The following is a 7994-nucleotide window of genomic DNA, read 5'->3' on the forward strand; positions in this document are numbered from 1 at the left end:
AGATATAATGTCTCCAATACGTTTTAGGACAGTCCTTTTGTTAAAAATAAACTTGGGGTACCCAAGTTACATAAAAATAGTGCTTAGATAGCAGAAAGCAATTACAGGTTAAGTATGTCAACCCATTATTTCACAAATACGTTACAGGGTCTGCTTTAACTTCTCTTAGAAACAGGTCTAATAGCTTTCTAATAGACCAAGCCATGTTATAGCAAATGTTTATATCGCTGATACCTGGAGGTATATGATTTGAGCCATACAAAGTTTTAATGTATGTAACAACAAACTTGGTTATATAATTAGGTGCCAATATAATTTTATCATTCCCCCCAAAGTTTTCTGAGCTGTTTGGTAGCTAACTTATCAGAATATTGAGCTACCTGGTGGCATTCGGTCGTTAAGTCCCTGGAATTCTGGATCATTCCTTGCATTTTTACTTCAAAATTCCCCATTAAGTCCCAGAGTGCTAATTTGTATCCACAGCTAGAGATAAAGCATCCCAAATCCTCATGTTATTCAAACTTTCTGTGCCACAGTTTAAATAGTAAGAGATGATGCCTACATGAGTCACTTGTATGCGTCTACTAGTGATTTTTCTCCCATGATTTCAATCATTTTAACATCCTTTTTTTGTGTGAAATAGCTAACTCAACACTGATTCTGTACTAAAATATACTATCTATGACAGTTTTGAAAAATATATGAATTCCACAGAGATTTGTTTAAAATCCTATAAAAATAATCGCCTCTTATTAAAAACATTGAAGGAGTTTGACTGTTTGGGCAGAGATGAAGTAAGGGAGCTGAAATTCTATAATAGGATGAGGATTCAATAAAATGTTATCTCAAACTAACAGACTCTGGCAACTTTTCTTTTCTTTCTGCAAATTCCATCTGTGGCAGTACTGCAATTAGGCTAAATAGGTGTCCTTTGCAATAATGGTCATGATGGTACCATGAGAGATGGCATGCCACTGGGACCAGGGCACTGTCTGGGAAGGAGCATGAAATGTCAACGCTGTCTCCCTCTGTCTACTAAGGCTAAGTTCTCAGTAGTCTTTATTTTCCTTCTTCTCCTTTCTTTTTTTTTTTTTTTTTAAAACATATGCCACAATCATCTAGGTCAGGGGTTGGCAAACCTTTTCGGTAAAGCACCAGACAGTAAATATTTTTGGCTTTGTGGCCAGATGGTCCCTGCTGCATCTACTTTGCTCTACTGTTGCAGAGTGAAAGCCACCATAGACAATCCATAAATGAATGAGCCTAGCTGGTTTTCAATAAAACTTTATTTACAAAAACAGGAAAAGGATCAAAATGGCCTGGAGTCTGTAGTTTGCCAATCCTTGGTACCACATCACCCTTATCCAAAGTGTTTGAGAATACAGAGAACTGGCTTTTTCATGGAGGTAAAACCGCTCTTAATTGTCTTTGAAAACTGAAGTAAGTAGATTATGACTACATGGAAGCATATAAGCTCTTAGGAAGAGGTCTTAAAATGTCCTTCAATTAGCATCTGCCTAGTGGAAGAAACTCTAGAGAAGCTTTCTGGCTGTATCCATGTGTGTTACTGCTAAGCTTTGCCAACATCTCACACGCTTTGAACATCCCCTAGTGGTTTCTGGGTATCTTGCGTCTTAATCATCTCCTCTTATATTGCATTATTTTTGATCCAGTCCCAAATCTCCGTCCTGTTTACATTGTAGCAAAACAAGAAAACACTTTAATTTAGGAAATTGTTAGGGTTTTGTATTTGGCCTTCACAGAGATGAACAAGAGTTTGCAACAATGCAAGTTTATGGTGTCTTGATATGAAAAATAATTAACTCCTATGCTAGGTTTACTCTTTTCTGACATGTCTACTTTTCATGTATTTGAAAAGAAAATGGAAATTAAAAGTCCCATTCCGGAACAACAAATTGTATCATCTTGGGCCGCCTGCCGACTGTGTCTGAAACACGATGCTCTAATCTGTGAGATGGGGATAGTAAGTTACTTTTACGAAGTGTAAGTGAATTTCACACGTAAAGAGCTTAGAAACGTTATTTGCGTGCAGTAAGTTAAATAAGTAGTTGCTAATATATTTAACTGGCTAAAGAAAGACCGATGTATCATCGATGACATCGTCACGTGACATCATTCTGTTTCATGATTTAAAAATGTAAAGGAAGAAACGTATGGCATTATGCCCCTAGAGAATACAATTCAATAGAAGTCATGTCACTATCAACCATGAGCGAAACTGGAGACACAAATTAGGGGTAAAACTTTTAACTTCTGAATTGCTGGTAGGTAGGTGGTTCATGATAGGACATATCATGGGGAAAGATGTTATAAGCCTTTCTTTGACTAACATGTCTATTAACTCACACTGTCACCAGAAATAAAGGCTTTGCCTATTGCGACACAAGTTTTCTCATAGTAGACAGTTATTCACTTATAGGAACACCTTCATCGGCTTGTTCAAGAACTCCTCCCCACCAGCAACCGCAGAAATAAACAGAGGCAGGTGACTCAGTGCATTTCTCAGCATCGTGTGTGAATCACTGCTTACCCTCTGCACTGCAGTGGATGCGGCACGGTGACAATTTGGATGAAAGCTTGGGCCGTGGCTGTTTGTGCCACCGAGTGTCTCATTCACATTTTTGACAAGGAATTTCCTTCAGAATCACTGGTTGTTTTGTCCTAATGCATGGCAGTTTACCTTTCTTGGCGTTTGTGTTTTGTAGGTAATTTTGAGCTGGAGAATCCTGAAACCATTTGCCGGTGGTAGAAAATTGCTCGGAGCAGTATGAAAATATCATTGAGACCGTGTGGTTTTTTTCAAAACTCTTTTGCACTATACTCTGTTTCCCAATTATTTCCAGCTGTGTCTAGCCACTAAGCGTACCTTCACAGCCTGACTTAAAAAAAAAAAATAGTTGTGAAGTGCCATTTATTCGTTTATTTGTTCAAGTGAGTGTCAAATGTCGGATAGAGGTGGATTCAGTTCCACGCAGGGTTATCGCCACTCCTTATCCTGGAACTGCCTGCCTCCCTGTTTTTCCTGATTTTATATTTCGGACAAGAGTAGGAAGTGGAAATAGGGAGAAGTCTTCATTCTTACCCCATTCATGTATTCTTTGCAAATACAGATAGGAATGTAATTTCACTTAGACTACCTTTGAAAAAAAGGATGCTTTGTAAAAATGAAAATCCATAATTAAGTAAAGTATATTAACCTCCAGTTGGGATCCTTACTTTTCTGAGGCATTAACAGCACTGATTTGCCAAGGAGTCATATAATGGATATACTGCCTACCTGACGTACTTAACATACATTTGTTAATCAGTAATTTGTGTTGTTTGCCATTCTATCTACCTTCTTTAAAAGTATTCTAAAACTTAGACATCTATTTCACAGAGCTTTGCATCCTTTGCCCCTCCATATTGGAACTGGCCAAATGTAACCTTCATTCAATCAAATTCTGATACAGGGAACCTTCTTCAGGACACTGATGAAATGTACAAGTATCAAGAATACAGCATGGTTACCTATTCCCTGGGTTGATATTGAGAGTATTTAAGAACTGGTAGAGCGTGGGCAACAGCCAATCGGAAACAGATGCTCTGTCCAATCAGAATGGACACCAGCCCCAAACACCAGCCCAGCCCAACAGGTGCTCCCCAACTGCCAGGCAGCCCTGCCCATCCCCACGGGAGGTCTGCAGCTGCTTTCAGTCCAAGGAGATTAGCAAGGGACAGAGAATACGTAGTCATGTACAGTAAGTCCCCTACATACGAGTTCCGTTCTGAGAGCACGTTCGCAAGCCAATTTGTTTGTAAGTCCAACAAAGTTAGCCTAGGTACCCAACGAGCACAGTCGGCTATATAGTCCTGTACTGTAATAGGTTTATAATACTTTTCACACAAATAACACATAAAAAACAAACACAAAAAATAAAATATTTTTCATCTTACAGCACAGTACCTTGAAAAGTACAGCAGTATAGTACAACAGCTGGCATACAGGGGCTGGCATCGAGTGAACAGGCAAGAAGAGTTACTGACTGGAGGAGGGAGGGGGGGTGGGAGAGGGTAGAGCTGAAGGATCGCCAGCAACAGGAGACGGAAGGCAAGTGCAATTTCACTCGCGCCTGACGTTGACGGCATGCTCGTTCGTTCGCATCTTTGAAAGTTTGCAACTTGAAGGTTCGTGTGTAGGGGACTTACTGTACCTTCTCTGGGACTTGATTTTTGTCAACATCTCTTTATACACCATTTAGTCCTATTTTAACTAAAGATGTAAAGGCGTTCCCATAGAACCGAGACCCTTCAGCGTCCTAATTCTAAGAAGAATTTGAGTCATAAATTGATGCTGTGCAGTATTCCGAGGGAAGAAGATGCTCCCTATTCTCAACATGGAACAGGTTCTGATATTTAGAGGCAGAATGGGGGGGGTCTTTAGAATGATCAGCTTCACTTGGAATTAGGTCTTCGAGGTGACCTCATCACTTTGTTTAAAGCTGGTTTCAAAAACAACACAAACCTATAAAATCTAAAGGTTCAAAATGCATTCTGAAGAGAACCACAGATCTTTTTAAAATTATCTATGCTTCTGCTCCCCTCTGTTAGTGAAAATATCAATAATAGAGGTCTATCCACATTAACTAACGGCCCACATTAAGTACGTGAGTACATGCACACACGGTATTTATTTTTATACACATACGAGTGAAGCCTACACATAATTCTGTATGTTATTTCTCTAAATTTAGTTTCAGTTCTAACAGACAATTCTATACGGTGCAGAAAATAACATTCATCCCTGATGATAAATTTAGTAACCAAAAGTTGGCAGAATATTAATAGATGCTAGAAGTCATTGCTCTCTGGCAACCACTAAAAACATGTTCTCTGTTATAAACACTTGAACAAGGTTTAAATTTGGTAGATTATTTATAAAATGAGAGCTTTCCAGACATTCCTCCCCGACATTCTAGGAGAATGGTCATGCCTTCCATCTTCTGTATCCTTAGAGATGTATAATGTGCTATAAGCATGTCTCTTAAATGCCAGATATGCTAGGAAAGCATAAGTACGTCTTTCTAGTTGGACATTCCACAAATCATAGCCAAACGACCCATTCATTCATTCTTTTGCTTATTCATCTCACAAATTTTACTCAGCATTGGCACTGAGTCAGAGGAGCCTGATGCTACTTGGATAAAGACAAACTCACCCCCGTCTTCTAGAAGCATATACTCTAGAGGTAAAGGCAAAACAAGTGTAAATAAAAATTAATATACACGGAAATGCATGCCATGATTGCAATAAGAGGATGCTATGTGAGTACAGAGAAAGAGAAGCTTAAGTGTCTTAGGGTGGCCAGGAGGACAGTCGTTTTCACCTAAGGGGGTCATTCTGAGACAGCAAAAATAGCCAAGCCATCAGGTGAGTGAGCCCTGCTATGTAACTCGGGTTGACATAATTTAATCGTTTATTATACTTTAAAAATAAAGCTTTTCTGATATATACTTAAAGAAGAATAGGATTTAATTTACAAAAAATTAGCTTAGAGTCCAGGGATACATTTTTCTCCCCTTACACAGGGGAACAGTTGATTAGGGCTTAAATCAAAGAGCCCACAGAATATCAGTCAGTGAGGCAGGACCAGAGCAAACTTGTGAAGTCCATGGATTGTGTCCGTGACTTACATGGCTTCAAATACCCTCTCTTAACTTCTCAAGGCCTCCATCTCTTTGCCACTCCCATCTTAGTCTTAAAGATGCAAATTCAATCTATCCAGTTTTTTTCCCTTTATATTTAATTCACATGAAAATATACTCCAGGGAATGCTTTCATGTTTACCATTCCAACATTTTCATAAGGATTCATGGGAATGTTATTTCTAATCCTGGAACTGCAGGTGCTAAGAGCTTGGCTTTTAAGGAAAGAAATAAGATAATGAATAGCTATGAGAGTTTATACACACACACATAAACTACTCTGTTACATAATATGTATATAACACACCCATATATATGACTTATTATAATACAGAGTTGCTGTTTTAGCATTACAACCCAGAACTTACATCATGCAAAGGGCTTTGAAAGCGATCACTTTTTTCACATAGAAAATGTCCATTTATTCCATTTTATTTCAGAGCTCCCAACTGTTTAAAAGAAAATTAAACATAGCAAAAATTGCTGTCAGATACTCCAGAGGGGCCTCTGATTCTCTTCTCTTTGGGTTATGCTGTGCAATTTCAACAAGCACTTTTCAGAAAATGGGCGGAGTGGAAACTTTGAACTCGGTGGAAGACAGACACGGAATGTCTCAAGCACTCTAATTGTTTTTCTGGGAAATTTAGTAATTATATAGAAGTTCTGTTTATTTTAATGGCTTCTTATCACCACATGCAACTCACTTAATGACCACATTTTCTCAAGGGACGTCCATGACATCACTGAGTAGCCCCAGTGTTTCCTGATACTTTAAAATGCTGTCCCAGCCAATTTTCAGCATTGCTGAGGACTGTGAGATTCCTGGGGAGCTCCCTTATCTACATGCATGAAGCTCCCTTATCTACATGCATGAAGATATATGTACATATAGATACACAATATATAGCATTGAAAAATACATCATACAAAGTATAAAATAAAACATTATGTTTTATATATATAGTTATAGTTTGCAATGCAGTGGTATGGCGGGGGGGTGGTGAAGGTTGGGCTTGTTTGGAATCACTGTAGGATCTAGAAAGCCTGAGTGGTTGCTTCTCCAGCGTGGCTGATGGGAATAAAGAATGTGCCTGTAAAAATGACATTAAGCCATAGACTTTGCACTGTGCCCAGCAAAAGTTTGACAAGCAACAAGAGTCTACCATAATTCGAGAAGATACATGCACCCCTATGCTCACAGCAGCACTGTTCACAATAGCCAAGACATGGAAGCAACCTCAATGTCCATCGACAGAAGAATGGATAAAGAAGAGGTGGTACATATATCCAACGGAATATTACCCAGCCCTAAAAAAGAATGAAATAATGCCATTTGCAGCAACATGGATAGACCTAGACATTATCATGCTAAGTGAAGTAAGTCAGACAGACAAAGACACATATCATATGATATCACTTATATGTGGAATCTAAAGAAAGGATACAAATGAACTTATTTACAAAACAGAAACAGACTCACAGACATCAAAAATGAACTTATGGTCACCAAAGGTGGGGGGGGATAAATTAGGAGGTTGGGATTAACATATACACACCAATATATATAAACTAGATAATAGATAATCAACAAGGACCTACTGTATAGCACAGGGAACTCTACTCAATATTCTGTAATAACCTATATGGGAAAAGAATGTGAAAAAAGCATTGATATATGTAGATATGTAACTGAATCACTTTGCTGTACCCCTGAAACTAACACAACATTGTAAACTAACTATACTCCAACATAAAATAAAAATTAAATTTAAAAAGTCTCTCTAGTGAATGGTGAAGGAAGGACTGAATAAACTAGTCACTGAGTCTATGAATGAATGCCTGAGTAGATGTTGATTTATCAGATGATCAGAGTGGGGAAGATACGCGAATAGTCTCAGAATCTTTGCAAGTGCCCTGCGTCAGGACTTTTCTAAATAATGATTTGTCTTACTTCTCTGGAGGCATTTTCACCAGCTATTCCTGACATTCAAAGTTTGATCCCAAGGGCTTCCCTGGTGGCGCAGTGGTTGGGAGTGCGCCTGCCGATGCAGGGGACGCGGGTTCGTGCCCCGGTCCGGGAAGATCCCACATGCCGCCGAGCGGCTGGGCCCGTGAGCCAAGGCCGCTGAGCCTGCGCGTCCGGAGCCTGTGCTCCACAACGGGAGAGGCCACGGCAGTGAGAGGCCCGCGTACCGCAAAAGAAAACAAAAGAAAACAAAAACAAAGTTTGATCCCAAGAGAACGATATCTGTTACGATGGACTCTCAGCATGAGGACCAGTGGATGAGA

Source organism: Phocoena sinus, chromosome 20, assembly GCF_008692025.1.
Source record: "Phocoena sinus isolate mPhoSin1 chromosome 20, mPhoSin1.pri, whole genome shotgun sequence".
Lineage (NCBI taxonomy): Eukaryota > Metazoa > Chordata > Mammalia > Artiodactyla > Phocoenidae > Phocoena > Phocoena sinus.